General features: G+C 40.8%; 1 protein-coding gene across 1 annotated transcript in view; it reads left to right on the top strand.

Annotated features, from left to right (window-relative positions):
• The first annotated feature begins 15,515 nt into the window (after positions 1 to 15,515).
• The window catches only part of BTBD3 (BTB domain containing 3), a 37,006-nt gene continuing 34,822 nt past the window's right edge, over positions 15,516 to 17,699 (top strand). The window contains exon 1 of the mRNA XM_037811935.1: positions 15,516 to 15,647. The gene's annotated coding sequence lies outside the window, so the exon portion shown is untranslated. The remainder of the gene's footprint in view (positions 15,648 to 17,699) is intronic.

The raw sequence follows: 17,699 nt of genomic DNA, 5'->3' as shown, positions 1-17,699 counted from the left end.
CAATCTTGAATTTCCTTATAAATTTATATTACTAGAGAAAGAAATGAAAACTCATTATGGTCTCTGATTAGCATATCAATTATACCTCAAAGGGATAGAAAATCATTTTTTTGCTCCCTTTAGACATCTTATTTCAGGAAATGATTTTTTTTTCTTTAATATTGTTCTACTATGTTCTTTCTGACTACCTGCCCCAACAGATGACTGTGTACAGAAATACTCTGAGTTAATGCACCATTTAGGGGTTGCATAGATTTCCACTGAATTTTCCATAGTCCAGACAGAAGCATTTATCAAACTTGAAGTCAGTGGGATCTGCTTTGTAGCTGAGAAATCCAATCCTTGTATTTACCTCCTCCACTAGTATTGGTTCACTTTTCCCTATGAAAATTGTATAATCTGCTCAAAGTCACTCACAATAGTTTATAGGCAAGTTTCAACGCACTCTGAGAAGACAGGTTAGGCCCTTCTACTCTAACTGTAAATTATTTGCTTCAGAATTGACATGGCTAGAACAAAATTCTCAAAATATATGTTTTTGGTAAGTAAACTTGTAGCCTTTATTCTTTTCTATCTAAAAAATACCCTTCAAATCCCCAAGAGAGAGTAATAAAGAAAAAGTAAAAATATACAATCAGAAATTGGGAGAATTATTCTTCTCCAAATGTCTCCCCTTGATGTTGTTGGGACTAGACCCTCCAAAGTCCAGACATGGAAGATAAAGCTCTGTTGTCTGTTGACATTCCCCAGGATACTTTTACTAGTTCATTCCACAACTTCTGTGTGCATTGATTTTTTTTTTTTTAAATGAGGACTATGCTGGTTTGGATGTATTATGTCCCCCAAAAAGCCATGTTCTTTAAGACAACCTTGTGGGTGCCCATGTATTAGTATTGATTAAGTTGGAATCTTTGAATTAGGCTGTTTCCATGGAGATGTGACCCACTCAACTGTGGATAATACCTTTGATTGGATTATTTTCATGGAGGTGTCATCCCGCCCATTCAGCATGGGTCTTGGTTGGTTACTGCAGTACTTTAAAAATGGCCAACAGGCCCAGATGTTGCTGCATCTAAGAGAGACATTTTGCAGAAGGCCATTGAAAGTAGAGTTTGCGAGTCCAGAGTTTGCCTGGGAGAAACTAAGAGAACACCCTCAGACGCCTAGAGAGAAACGTCCTGGGAGAAAGCCATTTTGAAACGCAACCTAGGAGCAAGCAGATGCCAGCCATGTGCCTTGCCAGCTAACAGAGTTTCTGGTTGCCATCAGCCATCCTTCAGTGAAGGTACCCTATTGTTGAAGCCATAGCTTGGACACTTTATGGCCTTAAGACTGTAACTTTGTAACCAAATAAACCCCCTTTATAAAAGCCAATCCATTTCTGGTATTTTGCATAATGGCAGCATTGACAAACCAGAACAAGGACCAAATAAGCTTATCACTACCCACTTACAAAAATAAGCATGAATTCCAAAAATGTATCGATACTTAAATATCCCAAGATGCCATTGCTGTCAGTATCATGATTTTCCAAAAGGGCAAATGATTCTTGGTAAAGCTCTGGAAAAATCACAGTACAATATTCCCTTGACTCACATGATTATTCCATTCCTAGAAAAGTCATTCTACATTAAAACTCCACAAGGCATATAATTTGTGTTTGTTCATAGAATGGAGTGAGAGTCTAGGCTAAGATGATTATAAGTGGCTTTTTCACCTCAGTGACTATCTGGTGGGTTACTTGCGTGTCATGTTATTTGGGACATTTGTTGCTGTGTGGGTATGTTCTATTCAACCTTGACCCTCGCCCATTAAATGACAGTATTGTCTCCAACCTGTCGACAAACAGAAATGTCCCACAAATTTCCAAAATGCACTAGCAGTATCCTAGTATCCCTCTATCGAAGATTATTGCTCCACACTTTTTCATGAACAACGACTGAAGACCCTCCATCGTCTCAATTTCAAGCTTTCCACTCTCCCAATAGGAACTTCCTTTCTTCAGTTCATTTCCTTAAATTCCCTGCCACTGAACGTCTTAGTCTGCCAGGCTGCTATGACAGATAACAAACAAGGGGTTGACTTAAAGGACAGGAATTTTATTGGCTCACAGTTTTGAGGCTAGAAGAGATCCAAAATCAAGGCATCAGCAAGGCAATGCATTCTCCCCACAATGGAACATTCAGGTGCTGGCTTGCAGCAGTCCTTGGGGTTCCTTCATTTGGATCTCTGCCTCACGTCCATTGACTCATCTGTGGCTTTCTCTATGTCTGAATTTCTTTTGCTTATAAAGGAATCCAGTAATCTGGATTAAGACCCAACCTTATTCAGTCAGGCAACACATTAACTAAAATAACACCTTCAGGAATGCAGGATCAAGATTAAAACACACATACACACACACACACACACAACTAAATTTGTGTATATAATTCAGTCCACCACACTGAGAATTCTTTATCTCCAACAGGACCTACAATCCAGTGATCACTCAACTTCCTACTATCTTCACTTCCATCCTCCCCCAGTTTAAATTCCATGAGTTGCTTTGCTTCTTACAGCTTACAACTGGGAATTTCTTCCAAGGGCCTCTCCTGGGCTCTGCAGGCCCTTTGCACGCTCACAGAGAGCCAGAAGTGCCTCGAAGCTAATGCCCTGAGTATAAAAGTCTGTTTTCCTTGTTTCGAGGCTTGACAAAGTCTAAGGAGTAATTTATCCTCTAGGGCTCCCATGGGATCAAGCTGAAGCAGGGACCTCACCTTGTAATCACACCCTTGCTTGGCTTCGTCTCCTTCTCCGCCTTGTTTCTTTCCCTCCCTTGTGGTCCCTCCTGTGGAAAATGTCCTATATAATGTGGACAAGACTGTTCATCTTGGGATCTGGCTTTTGGAGAATCCAAGATACTAGGAACAATAAAACAAAAGCTGATTTCCGCAGGTGAATGACAGGACTTCTGGACAATGTTTCCAGAACTGGCTGCCCTCCCACTTCTCTGTGGAATCATCTTACACTGTTTTAGAAAGCTGACAGAATGAGTTAGGTACCTGGAATTGTATCTCAGGCTCTTCCAGATCCAGTCTTCTCAGAGTTAGACATACTGTCCTAATCTTTGGGAGACAAGCATGCCCCTCAAAGCAACTGCCCCCAAGCAAAGATGGGTATACTGCTGGCTCAAACATTCTGGAAGATGATTCTAGAAGAATTCTAATTTTGAGTCTTGTTCCATGTTACACATATTAGACAAAGGGAATGAAAAGCATTTTGCTGGCTTTTCATCAAGGAAATAGAATCCATTATAGCAATGAATAGAGGCAAGAAGAATCTAGGCCAAGAATGATATCTTCCAGCTCTCTAAAATGAAAATGATTAATCAGGCTCAGTCACCCCTTTCTGGATGGTCTCGTAGCACGTTGCTTGTTCCTTGATGGAGGCTCTTATTCTTTTCTGTGACTTACTACATCTACTTGTTTACTAATTGTCAGGGGTCTGTATCTTCATCCTCTGTGTAGATGCTCTATAGCAGTATATCCAAATAAGCTCTCGTAAATGGCAATCTGTTGACTGGCTCACACAGTGACTGACTACTCTGTTCCTGCATCTGCTGTGGGTTCATATACTTCTTTTATGCCTCAAGAAGACTTTACCCCTGCATCCAGTCAACCACAATGCCCCATTAGCACTTGTGACTGTCTACCATAAGAATCCTCTCTGCTCATGCCTCCTGCCATGGCCCAGGACCAAGGACAGGGCACCTCTCACCCAGCCTCTTGCCTTCCTTATTTGTCCTCCCTTGACACAGGACATTACCCCCTCCAGTCTTTCCTCCCCGTGGTGGTCTTTCTAAAACTAAAATTTGAGCATGCCACTCCCTTGTAAACTCTTTAATATCTCACTTCCCCTATTGCCTTCAGAATGGAAACTCTTGATATGACATAAAAGGCCCTTCAGGAATGTTCTAACACCTGCTCACCTGTCTAACATAATTTCCCATTACACTATGGTCCTATAATAAATTCCATCATTTCTAAACAACATCCAAACCTGCCACTCTTTCAGACCCTTTATTGACATAGACCATTGCCCCAGTCTGGAATGTGCACCCCCTGCCCTCATGCCTGAGCATTGCCCACTCATTTCTCTCAGCTGCAAAGTGCCCTCTCTGAAACATTCCCTCACCTCTCTAAGGAGACCCAGAAGCTCCCACTTTACCTGGCTCATGCCTCCAACAAAGCACTCCACATCTTGTAATACAGTTTCTGTTTGGCAAAGATTCTCACCCCAGACTGTGAATTCCTTTGGGGATATGGTTGTCTCTGTTCTTATTTGTTTTCCTGGTACTTGAGGTTGAGGAAAATGTGCACAGAGAAGGCACTAGATTTGTTTTGCTTGAATGAAAGAATGGACCAGAGTTGACTATCCATTTCCTTGAAAGGTCATTCATTCACTTAATTGTCCATACATCCATTCCTCATTTCATTCATTCATTGAATGATTCTTAAAAATGAGTAGTCTCCTGTAACGGAAGCTTCTGGGGCTGGTAAAACATGAAGGCACTTGTCAGGGCCAGGGGCATGGAAAGCCAAAGTCACTCACCTCGAATTGTTGCTTAGGGCAAATCACATAAATTTAATAAAAAGAATAATAGGGAGGTGTTTTTGTTATAATCTCCCCATTTTATTGAGAACAGAACTCAGACTTAGAAAGATTAAGTGACATGTGTAAGTTTACTGAGTGTGCTAGATTGCAAAAGTAGCCCCAATTCCTTACTTTTCCTGTATCCATGCCCTTAGCCATACAACTCTGCAGTGCCTCTCACAGTAGCTAGGGCTCTAGCTGCATGACTTGTGTTGGCCAATGGGATGTCAGCAAGCATGAACAGTAGCAGAGATTTGAAAAGCCCCTGCACAACTGGGCTTGCTTGCTCTTGCCCTCTGCTGTTACCATGAGAAGGACCTGCTGAGTCTAGTCTGCTCCCAGAGGAAGGAGGAAAGACACCTAAAGCAGAGTTGAGCCACCTCAGTCATCCCAGCCATGGCCCTATAGACAGCTAAGAGTCCTGACATGTGAAACTCAACCAAGCACCGGAAAACTGCCCAGCTTAGCCCAGACCACATCTCCAATTCTCAGACTCATGAGCTAACTACACGCTTATGTTTTAAGCCTTTGAATTTGGGGATTTTTAAAGTAAAGCATTTATTTGACAATATATCTGATTAATAAAAGCAAAGCTAGGACTAGAGAAGATAATGAGCAAATTATTCTTGTTATAGCTTTTTAATAGGTATTGGCAACTCTGTAAGAGATTAGGGCCTAGGTAAGTAGAGCATATCCAATTTTAAGGGCCCAGACTCCCCAGCATTTCCTGGAATTATTCATCTTGAGCAACTCTGTGACTTTTCAGTGGGATAGTGCAGAGAAATTTATTTATATTCTGGCAACTCATGATTTTCTAACTTCCAAATTATTATTCTTACTAGGAAAAAAAGTTATAGCACATTATTCTACCATCCTAAACTGAGACTGAGAGTCTGGTTGTGACTGGTGAGCTGTTGACACAAGGGTACTCACTCATGGAGATAGGGAGTGTGCTAGGCAGAAGCTGTATACAAATGTTCCTGGCCCTGTATTTTATGCATGGAATTTTAAAAAGTTCCTGGGTCAGAAACTGGAGGAATAAAGAGATGGATGGAAAAATCAGTAGGGGATGTTTCTTCCAAGCCTCCTCCAGGAATCAGGTATGATGGCCATTGAGAGAGACAGAAGGGTCATGAGATAGGAACTGAAATATGGGATTTTGATGGGATTTGACCAGGTGGATCAGGACAGGGGCTGGGGACAGAGGCTTTGGGGCCAGGTAATGAAGAACCCAGGTAGTGAAGAACCTTTCTTAGTGGAACACTTCACTCTTAAAATGAGAGGGAAAAAAAGGAACACAGTGTTCACTCTTCATTAGCCTTGGACTTGGCAGTGTTTGGAATACTGTGAAAAATCCCTCTTGGAAATATTGTACCCAGAGGGCTTGGCAACCACAGTTCTGATCAAACTACTTGCCCACCTGCTTTGTAGACACAAACACCATTGATGTGGCCAGAGACAAACTCCAGAAGAAGGTCCTTATGGGTTAAATGAACAATCAGAAATAATTAGTGGGTTTTGAAGAGGATGTTGAGGTCCTGCATTTATTATGTAAGTGGGAGCTAGGAACAACAAATTTTAGTGTAGACATCAGTATTCAACTTATTGTCTAGTAATACTGAAACTTGGGTTCCAACGATTAAAGTTAAAATTGAAACTAAATATCTTCATGATGATGTGATACTCCATCTAACACAATGACTAAAGAAAGATAATACCAAGTGTTAGTAAAGATGAGAAGCAGTAGGAACTCTCACACAATTCTAGTGGAAGTGTAAATTGGTAGGACTATTGGGCAAAACTACTAAAGTTGAATAGATAAATATCCTCTGACTCAACAATTCTACTCCTAGATATAGCCCCATGTAAATGTGTACTTGTGTTCACCAAAAGACACGGAGAAAGGAATCTCACAGCCCTACTATCTGTTTAAAAAAAAAAAAAAGCCTGGAACAACTTAAATAAGCATTACTGATAGAATGGGTGAATACATTTTGAAATACTCACAAATGGAATACTATACAACAACGAGAATGAGCAACCTGCGTCCACACTCAATAATCTGAATGGACCTCACAAACCTAATGTTGAGCAAAAGAAGGAAGACACAGAAGAGTGCATTCTATTTGATTCTATTTATATAACATTCCAAAATAGGCAAAATAAATCAATGCTGCCAAAAGTCTGGATAGTGGTTACCCTGGGAGAGTTGGGCAGTAGTGTCTCAAAGCAGAACAAGGGTGTTTGGGGGTTGATAGTCATGCTCTGTTTCTTGATCTGGGTGCAGCTACATGGATGTATGAGTTGTATACTTCTGATTTGTGTGCTTTTCTGTATATTATACTCCAATAAAAAGTTTAAAAATGGAAATTAAGCATAGAATCAAAGTAATATGACATGATGAAAAACGTGGTCGTCTTACAGATAGTGGACACTGTCTTCACAGCTGAATTGGTAAATTATGATCTCTGACTTTCAGCTTCCTCATTTTGAAAATGAGGATAATCATATCTGTTCTGTCTATTCGTAGAGTTGATCTGAAAATCAAGTGAGTTAATGGGCATTTAAAAAAGAAGCTTTGTAAACGGTGAAAATGTATGCATGTGAAAGTTATGGTTTTTGGAACAAAAGCAAAAGGGGATTTTACTTTTAATTTCTAAACTATTTTGCACTGTTAAGGAATAACTCCCTTTGGCAAATGATAGTAATTTTAAGTGTTTTGGATCAAATTTTCAAAAGCAGGTTTGCCAATTACAGAATGGTCTTTAATGTACCTAGATTGTTGCTTTTGTTTCAGAAAAAAGAAAATTACATGATAGCTTGTAAATGGCACATTTAGTTTCACACACTGAGAAAGCCTGAAAAGCAAAAGGTCCACATATAAAGCAGGAACTCAAATTTAATGGCATCAAATGATACATAATTTGATTCGTTCAACCATATTTCCAGAAATTAATCACTGACTGTCAATATCTTTTCGTCCTCTATGATGTGGTGCATCGAAAGAAAACTGTCCTTTCTGCCATAGCACTACTAACCTGTAATAGTTGGTTCATGGGATACAGCATTTCAATCTGAGGCTCAGCATCTGGAAACATTTTAAAAGGTTAGATTGCTATTCCCTTTTTCAATTTAGTTACGTTTTACAGAATGTAATGAGTTTCCTTTCTATGCCTCCCAACCTGCTTAGAAACACCTTTAGAAATCAAGAGAAACTTTGCTTGTTAGAATAAAATTTGGGAGTAAAGGTTGGGAAAGGGAATTGGGATGCACAACCTGCAGCTTCTTTCTCTTCCACTGATGTTGATTCTCTGGATCAAAGTCTCTCAACAGTCATAATCGATCTCTGGAAATGCCTAATTTTTTTTTTTTTGGGGGGGGCGGTGTCCTGGGCATTGTAATATATTTAGCAGCATTCCTGGCTTCTAACCATCTGATGCTGGTAGCACCTCCCCTCCCCAGGTGAGACAACCAAAAATGTTACCAGCCATTGCGAAATATCTCCTGGGCCAGGATGGGGTGGGGGTGGGGGGTAAATTTTCCTCCTGTTGAGAACCACTGCTCTAGACGGATCTCTGCTAATACCTTTGTTCTCAAGTCTTCTCCAAGATGTCTATGTTTTCGTACAATTTCTTCCAAATTTTCTGGTAATAGTTTGGATGTCAGATGTCCTGTTCGGAGGATGGGCAAGTAGTCTGGTACACTGGCAATTGAAATACTTTGCTTTTTTTCTTACCCAACCACATTCAGCTTATTAGCAGGGACTAACTGACCGTGCTGGGAAATTAACTTCCCTGGAAGCAGTCTCACCCCTTGATGAATGAGAGCGAGCGGACCATCCCAGCTCCCTTGATCTTCAATTGGGATAGCTCCCAGGTGTGTGTTCTACACTAGCTCTCAGAGGTCCCCAACAGGATTGAACTCCATTTGCCCACAGTGATAACCTGTCATATACACACCTTCATTTGTTCCCTCCCCTTTGTTATTTAACTTCCCCCACTTTACCACCAGTGCTTTCTTGAACTGCCTCCAACTAAGTAAACTACTTGAACGCAAATCCTTGGTTGGGGTTTTGGTTCTAGGAAAAACCAAAGGAAGAGGGTCTGGTGGGCTAGGGCACCATGCTGTCATATGAGGTTCCTGTATATCCCAAACCTGTAAAGGTAAATGGGAGAATCAGAATGCACAGGGCTTCGCCTAGTCCAAGTTATTATTTGATCAGAAAGAATACCTTCTCGGGCTAAACCCAAGAGGATGTGGTCTTCCCCTCCTTATGGGGATTTGTACAACAATAAAACTTTTTTAAAGAGCAGAGAGAAAAACATAACCAGGTGGTGTTTTCTCAGTCTATTTTTTATCATTTACTCATCTAGGCAGAAAATGTTCCATGGTAATTCAGAGCTGTGTGAACTGTAATTTACTATTATAAGGTTATAATCTAGTAACAAATAATTTCAGTGCCTGTTTAAATGGAAAAAGAAAAAAATAATTCTATAGAACTCTGAAATGCTGCAGATGCCAAATGAGTAACCCCAGAGAAGGAAATGTACTTGTTTTATTTCTTAAAACATAGCTTAGTCATATTCCCAGTTGGTAAAATACAATGTCTTTAACTTTAATGTCTTGTTTTAAGAATCTTTCTATGCATAACTTTTCAGTATATTTTCCTCAAAATTCAACCAGGAACGGTTTTGCATGATGAATCGATACATTGATTGTGAAAAAATGCAATGAAAACACCAGTATGAATTACAAATGTTGAATGGACAATTGACAGGTAGAAAATGAGCATGTATAAACATTGTATATATATGAGCATATAGCTACTTAATCTTTTTGAACTTAGGTTTAGCATTTCCACAAAATGAATAACATTTAAACCTTTTTGGAACTCAGTACAATACATACACATTACATCTGTTTACTGATTAATTGATCAAATATTTAATTGATCAAATAAATTGTTAAATTGATTGTTTAACTGATCAAATATTTTTTCCATTTCTATCATTCATCCATATAATCAATTTTTTATAAGGTTTTAAAAGTGTAAAAATGACTGAACCATAAAGAATAGTTCTAATAAACTAAAGGCTAATAAAACTTAGAGAAAGAAGATCCAATTTGCAAAAGTTGGAGTATCAATAATGCAGTGGCTAAGAGAGATAAATAATATTGCAGAGTGAGAACAAATGGAAATGAACAGAATAAAACATGATAAAACTAATTAACTGAAACACTAGTCATGGTAGATGGAATACACTAATATCTGTACCCAGGCCCTTCTGTAATGTCCTCCTACAAGACTCTGAGATTACCCATGTGACTTATTTTGACCATGGAACCATGGCAAGTTGATGCAATCAGAGATTTTAAAATGTGCTTGCACATTTTTACACCATTTTGAAAACTCGCCATTCCTCTAAGAACAAGCCTGAGCTAGCCTGCTGAAGGATGAGAAACCATATGGGGCAGAGATGAGGTGTTCTGTCCAGCTGAGGCTATCCCAGACCAATCAGCCCCCAGGCCACCCACCAGCTAAATGTAGATGACTGGGAGAGACCAGGCAAGATTAGAGATTAGCAGAACCCAGCTGCCCGGGAAAGCTGTAGAGTTGATGGAAGTCATAAAAGTTGTTTTAATGCCACTAGAACTTCAGTTTGGGGTGGTTTGTTACTCAGTGATAAATAACTGATGTGTTAGGTGCAGAAAATCTATAATTAGTAGAGTTGAAAACGAAATGGGAAATATTTGTCATGAATGTGGGTTAACTCCCAATCTCAGCAACTGGATATTGGACACAAGAGTTAAATGTGACAAGTAAATGCAAGCATGATAGAAAGGTTTCATGACCTCATTGCCGGAGACACTTTATTACTAAACAAATGTGCAGTAAAAAAAATCCCAAGAATATATACAGAAGTACCACTGTTCAACAGTTCACATAAAATGCCGAGATTTCGTCCTTACGTGGAATGATCCATGTTGCATTTGAGCCCATGGCAAATTCGTCCAAGGCACTGGAATTTCATTAGCAACTATTAAATGTATTAAGAAATACTAGTGGTATACACATGCCATACATGCTATAGATGCTATAGCACTAGTGTATTGCAGCATGATTTTAAAAAGCTGTTGGTTTTAAGTAGAGCAAATAGAGAACAATTGCCACTGATATCATAATGTTAAAGTTTTGTTAGTGCTTTTCGTAACAATTTATGAAAGCAAGACTTGTGATTCTCAAACTTTGCTACATATTAGAACACCTGGGGAGCTTTAAAATCATACCAGTTGTCCTGGCTGCATCCCAAGCACCAAACACCATAATCTTGGGACTGTGACCTGGCATCAGTAAGTTTTTCAAGTTTCTCAGGTGGATTCCAATGTGCATCCAAGTTTGAGAACCAGTGACCTAGTCCTAGAATTGTAATGTCTAATATGATGGCCATGAGCCATATGCGGATATTGGCTATTTGAATTGTGGCTAGTCTAAATTGAGATATGCTGTAAGTGCAAAACATACACCAGATTCCAAAGACGAAGTATAAAAAATGTAAAATATCTCATTATAAATTTTTATACTGATTTTCCATGTTGAAATGATATTTTGGATTTATTGGATTAAATAAAATATATTATTAAAGTTATTTTCACCTGTTTGTTTTTACTTTTTTTTAATGTGACTTCAAGAAAATTCAAAATTATACATGTGGCTCACATTTCTTTCTATTGGACAATGCTGGCCCAGACTTCCTACTACACTAGAATATTATTTACAGAAATGATTATTTTAAAATTCACGATTGTTAAAAAAAAAAAACTTGCTTAATGAGGCGTTTGTTTACATTTTAGAAAACTGGATATAATGTTTTGTGGGAGATTTATTTTTAAAGAAGACATCCTCCATAATTCAATGCTGGGTTTTTGGCACTATTTTTGTTGTTGCTTATGCAAAAAAAATTTATATGCATTTAATTTTTATGATTAGATTCAATTTAATATTTTAAATGTTACACTGATGTAAAGTTCATTTAGGATTCATGATACAGGCATATTTAAAAGGTGCAAAAGCCTATCTTATTGAGAAGTTTGTGTCAACCCATCACATTTTCCATGGAATAAAATATTAAAAGCAGCAGGGGAGGGGTAGAGGAATGGAGGAGGTTAAACCTGTAAAGAATAACAGATACTGTGCCTGTGAGCCATGTTGTTAAATTTTGATTTTTCATGATCAAATATTCTTAGAGTAAGAATTACATATACAGCCATCTTCATTACTGAGTGGGCAATATTCTACTTGTGATTCTTTTCAGGTTGAATTCTTTTGAATAGCATTAATAAAAAGACAGACTATGGAAAGGAGAGTGCTGCATATGAACAGAAAGGGTAACGCTAATTGTGTTTTATGTCTAATTTTAAACCATTTAGTGCTAGCACATTGGTTAAATTGTAAGGCATCATTCCAGGGTTTGTAATTTTTTAGAAATCTGGCCCAGGATGTATTTTAACTTATTTCACATCTCCTATTATCACCATTATTATTCATCAGATGATAATTATCATCCGTGGCTTGCGGCCATTCCTTTGAATTTTGTTAAAGCTCTTCTGTTTCTAGCACAGGGTTTCCTTTAATCCCAGATTAATTTACTTCCCAGTCACTGTGACAAAGCTCATGAAATGAATATATTCAAATTCTCATAATAGAGTATCATCCTGATTATTCAAAGGTTACTAAAATGCTGTGTACTCTCCCCCCAAATCTCTTGTCTTTGTCAGTCCTAGAGTTAGTTTACTCTCATCCATTGTGGGGTATTTCATTTTCAGCCAGAGGGAAAAAAGAGGTCACTTTGTGTCAGTTAGCACTGGTCACAGGACAAACCAGATGGTTATCTCTGTCCAACCTCATTAATGTTTCCAACTTAACCCTCCTTGTCCTTTTAGAAACCAAAACCACCACCTTTTGTTATTTTCAGGTTGAGATTTTACGTATTTTCCCCATACATCTCCTTTATGCCAGGGAAATTTATCTTACTAGGTTTTTTTTTTTTTTTTGAATTCTAAAAATTCTCCTTTAAACAAAACAGTCATGGCAATAGAGAAAGAGAAAACAAAGGAAAGAGGAGCTTTTGCCTCTGATGGGATTGTAAATGTCTCTCCTATCACACCCTCTCTTAATGGCTTTCCTGCAAAATCTGACAAATGAGGCAGTAAAATGAAAATGTTAATTTATTTGATATCAGGGTTTCAATAGATTGAACATTGATTCAATTCATCAACACATTGACTAGGTGCTTTATCATGCACCTACTATGTGAGGTCAGGAATTATTTCAAAATAAGGTCCTCCTGGGTCTCTCCTTCCTAGTAGCAAATTGAGTGAATTGAACTGGGATTTAAATTGGAACAAATGTTCAGATGTGCATTTGTGACCAAAAGTTAAGAAGTAACAAACAATTATGATTACTGAAGCATTATATAGATGCTTTCCTTACTTTCCCGTATATTGTAAAATGACCAAAAGGAAATGCCTGAGGTTGCAGAACTGTGGCCCATCTGCCTTGATCTTCTATAATGATTGTATAACTTACATAGACTTTATCTTGTGATTGTAAAAACCTTGCAGCTGGACCCACTTGTTCCCCTTATCCTGTTTTTCAACTTTAGAGTCTTATGATTACAGAAGACAGCCCCTAATATTTATTAATGAAGGAACTTGAGTCAACCCAGAACTAACCCACTCCAATTCCCAAACTACCTTACTAGATGAAGCTGGATCTAACCAAAATTGGCCTGCCTGACATGTGCAGTAGCTTCAACTTTAACCTATAAGTGACCTATATCTCATTATAATACTAAAAATCACACCCATCAGCATATTAAGGTCGCCATTTTCTTACATACATTCTATGACTAAGCATGAAATCAGTCTGTGCATGCTCAATAATTAGATCCCCTCTAACTTTGCCATCTTGAGCCATGATATCATTATCCCAAAACCTGCCCATTCTTGATACTATAAAACTGAGACTGCAGTTGTGGGAGACAGATTTTTAGACTCATAGGCCATCTGATCTCCTGCTTCATGCTTAGCAACAAACTCTTTCTCTTTTTGAAACGCCGGTGTCTCAGGAATTGGCATTTGAGCATATTGGGCAGAGACCCCCCGACCCCCCCCCACTTTTGATGGGTATCAAATTCATCTCTCTGCTTTGCATGTTCAATGTTTTAGGATACAGCTTGGGTCTATCTTTAATTCATGGCCTGCTGGGGCATTTTTTGCATGTAATTAAAATATACTGTCTTTTTAGTGTGTGTCAGTGCTAGGAAGACCCAAATTTTCTTTTACCTCCTTAATCTGTTATTTTAAATTTACTATTATTATCTAATGAACTGGGAAAATGCTTTCCAAGTGCCAGTGTCCAACCTCTCCCCTCTTTGTTTTTGCCTCTGGTGTTCACATAATGGCTGCCATTTATTCAGACCCTATTGTGCTGGATGCTTTACTCACTTTTATTTACATTTTTCATTACTTTACAAATTAAAGGTTATAATCCTGATTTCTTTAGATGGGAATTAATTTATTTAATTTTCATGACTTTATAAGGTAAGTATTATGATCCCATGTTACAGATAAGCTCACTAAGGCTCAAGGGTATTATGTAATTTGCCCAAGATCACAAAGCTTATTATCTTTTAAAGGAGTTTTTGTTTTCCAAAGCCCATGTGTCTTTCACTGTATCATACTGTTTCTCACATCAATGGTTTTTCTATTGAGCAGAAATAAGCTCTTCTGGGGCCAAACCCAGGCTAAAAGAAATATTTAGTGACCACAGTGTTGTATTTTACAGAGCTAGTTTACCCAGTAGTAAATTCTCACCAAGTAGGAAGATCTAATGAAGTGTCATGGTAAACAGCTCTATTCTGAAAGAGGCAGTGACAAAAGATACCAATCATCCTGCCCCTCACAATCTCAGGAAACTTTTCCATTCTTTGCATTCCCCATGACAACACCTGAATTTAGGATCCAACCACTGCTTACTTAGAATACTTAAACATTTCTAGCGTCCCCAGTTGTCTCTTCATATTCCTATATTCTGCTTTCAATCAAATCATTAACCTAATCCCCATATCTTCGGTGCTAATTACTCACTGAATAAAGCTGAAATTTTGGGCTAAGGATTAAAGATCATTCCGAGACAGGCTTCAACCATCCTTCCAGCCATCGTTTTCACTCTTCACTAAGAATAATACATTCGGGTAAAAGTGGCCCCTTAAAATGTTCATGGGCTCATATATTCTCTGATCTTTTTGTATTATGCCGTTGTGTTCTTCTTTCTTCCCAGGTGAACTTATCTTTTCACTCCAACTCGGCCTATCCTTCCAGGTTTCTCAAAGAAGCATCTGTCCTTCCCCAAATCCCCTAAGAATGTGGTTAAGGTTTGCAGTTTAAGTACTGCCGGATGTTTATGTTTGCATTCTCCTCATCTGTTCAAAGACAGGGCTGGAATCAGTGCCGGAAAAGGAGTCCCAAAGTCAAACTCCATTCCAGGAGGATGCCCTGTATCCCGCACAGCGGCTCTGCCAAAGTAGGTGCTCAGTAAGTGTTTAATACATTAATTGATGAATGCACCAGAGAAGAAAACTGCACTTTGTGGGACAGGGAGTAGGTGCCTCCCAGAGGGAAATTCTTAACCCTCCTCCATCTTCCTCTCTGCCAGCGGTCCAAGATCCCTCGTGCACTCTGCAGCCGGGCCGCGGGGAAAGGCAGCCACCGCGCATGCCCCGTATCCAAGGCCGCCTCTGGGCGCGCTTCTAGGGCGGCCCCTCCCCTCCCGGCGCTCGGGCGCGCGCGCGCGCGGCCCCGCGGAGCGTACCCTGCGTGCGGGTGCCCGCCGAGCCCGCCGGGCGCTGGATCTCCGAGTGTCCGGGCCGGGGTTCGAAGAGCGGGCACCAGGCCGGGGCGGCGAGCGGCGCGAGTGGCTGCGGCGCCCGAGGCGACCAGGAGCGCGGGCGGTGAGTGAGGGCGCCGCGGGCGAGCAGGAGGGAGCCTCCGCGCGTGCGCAGCGCCGGGACGACGGGCCAGGGGCGCGCTCCCGGCCGCGGGCCAGAGGGGCCGAGCGCCGCCAGGCTAGCACTGGGTGGTGGGCCGTGGGCCCCCGGGGATGCGAGGGCACCCGGGTTTCCAGCTCAGGCTCGGGAGGCGCTGGCGCCGCTCTGGCGGCTTACCAGGGCGCTCCAGGCGGAGCGTGCCGGGCCCTCCCGGTGCCCCGGGCCGAGAAGCGGGGCGAGAGATGGCCGTGGGGTCCCGGGGAAGGCCGGGGAGAGTCCACCGGGGCTCCGGCCGTTCCATAGGGCGGCCGAGCCCTGCGCGACCCCAGAGTTGGCGGGGTCTGGGGAGGGGGCGCGGCCGGGGAGTCTTTCTGTGGAGCAGGTGGCCGGGGCCGCGCCCCTTACCCGGGGAGGCGCGTGGTTGGAAACCCGAGCAAACTTCCTTCAAGTAACTTTATTGGGATGCTGCCGGCGGGACCCCGGGGACGGGATCCGGTTTGGGGGCTCCTGGGCCAGAAAGCCCAGGCTTGTCCAGCCCTGGCTCCTGCAGGACTCCGGGAATGATGCTGGACGATTGCGAGGTCGGTTTCCTTCTGGTCCTGGAGCTTGTCCTTCAAGTTCTGTGTGGCATTCGTGGCCCAATCGCTCCTAAAATAGATGTAGAAGTTTGGTGTTTTGGTAAGAAGGATGTTAGGAAGAAAAGGTTTATACTGCCTGGCTTTTTACCTTAAAGAAAGTATTATTAGGGCATGCTGGGGATCCCTATTTATCAAGCAACCTATTGTCCTGTGTGTGCTTGGAGCAAGCCAGCTAATTCTATTATTAGCCTTAAAAAGACAAAGGGAGATAATTATGCTTTTTCTCTCCTTGTTTTATACTCCCCGCTGCCTCGCCAAATCATGAAATACAGTAGTTCCCAAACTTGTCTACCCATGCCCAATTTGCACTCCAGACCAATTAAATCAGAATGTCGTTTTTAAAAGACTCCCCAGGTGGTTCCAGTGTGCGGCAGAGTTTGGAACCTCTGGTCTAATATAAGAAAGTGAAGAGTTAGTTTTACGAGGTAGCATTCACTTTGCAATCGATGGGATAAAACTCCAGCTTCAGTTTTCCATTGACAGGAACTCACAAGAGTGGTCTGTTTCCCACCGGCGAGGGAGGGAAGCGTCTCAAATGGTTGGAACTGTAGCTGAACCGTAATATGACTCTAGCACCCAGAACATTGTTCTAAGGGTATTTTGGATTTCTGTTGGGATTCCCAAGACTGTCTTTTCTGACCCCCTGCCACAGCAAGGGAGTTATTACCATTCTCCCACTCCCCGCACCCCCTTTACGAATCTTTCTTAATCCCCGCTTTTGTCCTTCCCCCAGATTCGGGGAGGATACCCTTCTCCCAAGTTGTACTGTGTAAAATTGTACGCTCTAAAAGGTTACAGCCGGTTCCCATAGCAACGGGTCCTCCAGGGGAAGTGGGCGGGTTCTCCCACCCTGGGTTTCTAAATGGGACTCTTCCTTTTCTGAAGATAGTAAATCACTCATTTCAGTTCTTGGCTTCAGCGCAGGTAAGAGTGAGCTCATTCAGTTTCAGATTTTCTTTCCACAGAATCATTTTATTAGTGTGGTTGTATAGGGTGATACTGCTAGCGACAATATCGTTCTCACCTGATCATTCATTCCCAGTCTTTGCGCTGAAAATTTGTTTAACGAAGTTTCAAAATGAGTTGGAAAAGTGGCTTCTAAGCAGTTTTCCTTTGGGGCACATAAACTTAAGAGTTGTATGCGTCATTTCTCTCAAGTTCTGCGACGTTTCATATTTAAGAAATTTACAAAGTGAAATATAATCCTTCTACAGCCATGCAGAAAAAACCTTCGATAATTTGTGGCAAAATGTCATTGTCAGCATTTTAAATTGCGGTATTCCTGGAAAGTACCTTGCCAGAACTCTTCACAAAAAGTTAAATCACTTGAAATGTTGCACTTTGAAATAATAGTCGTAGTTGGTCTGCAAATTCACCT

Source organism: Choloepus didactylus, chromosome 19 (genome assembly GCF_015220235.1).
Source record: "Choloepus didactylus isolate mChoDid1 chromosome 19, mChoDid1.pri, whole genome shotgun sequence".
Lineage (NCBI taxonomy): Eukaryota > Metazoa > Chordata > Mammalia > Pilosa > Megalonychidae > Choloepus > Choloepus didactylus.
The sequence above is the reverse complement of the archived record's forward strand: the minus strand, read 5'-3'. Positions and strand labels throughout refer to the sequence as shown.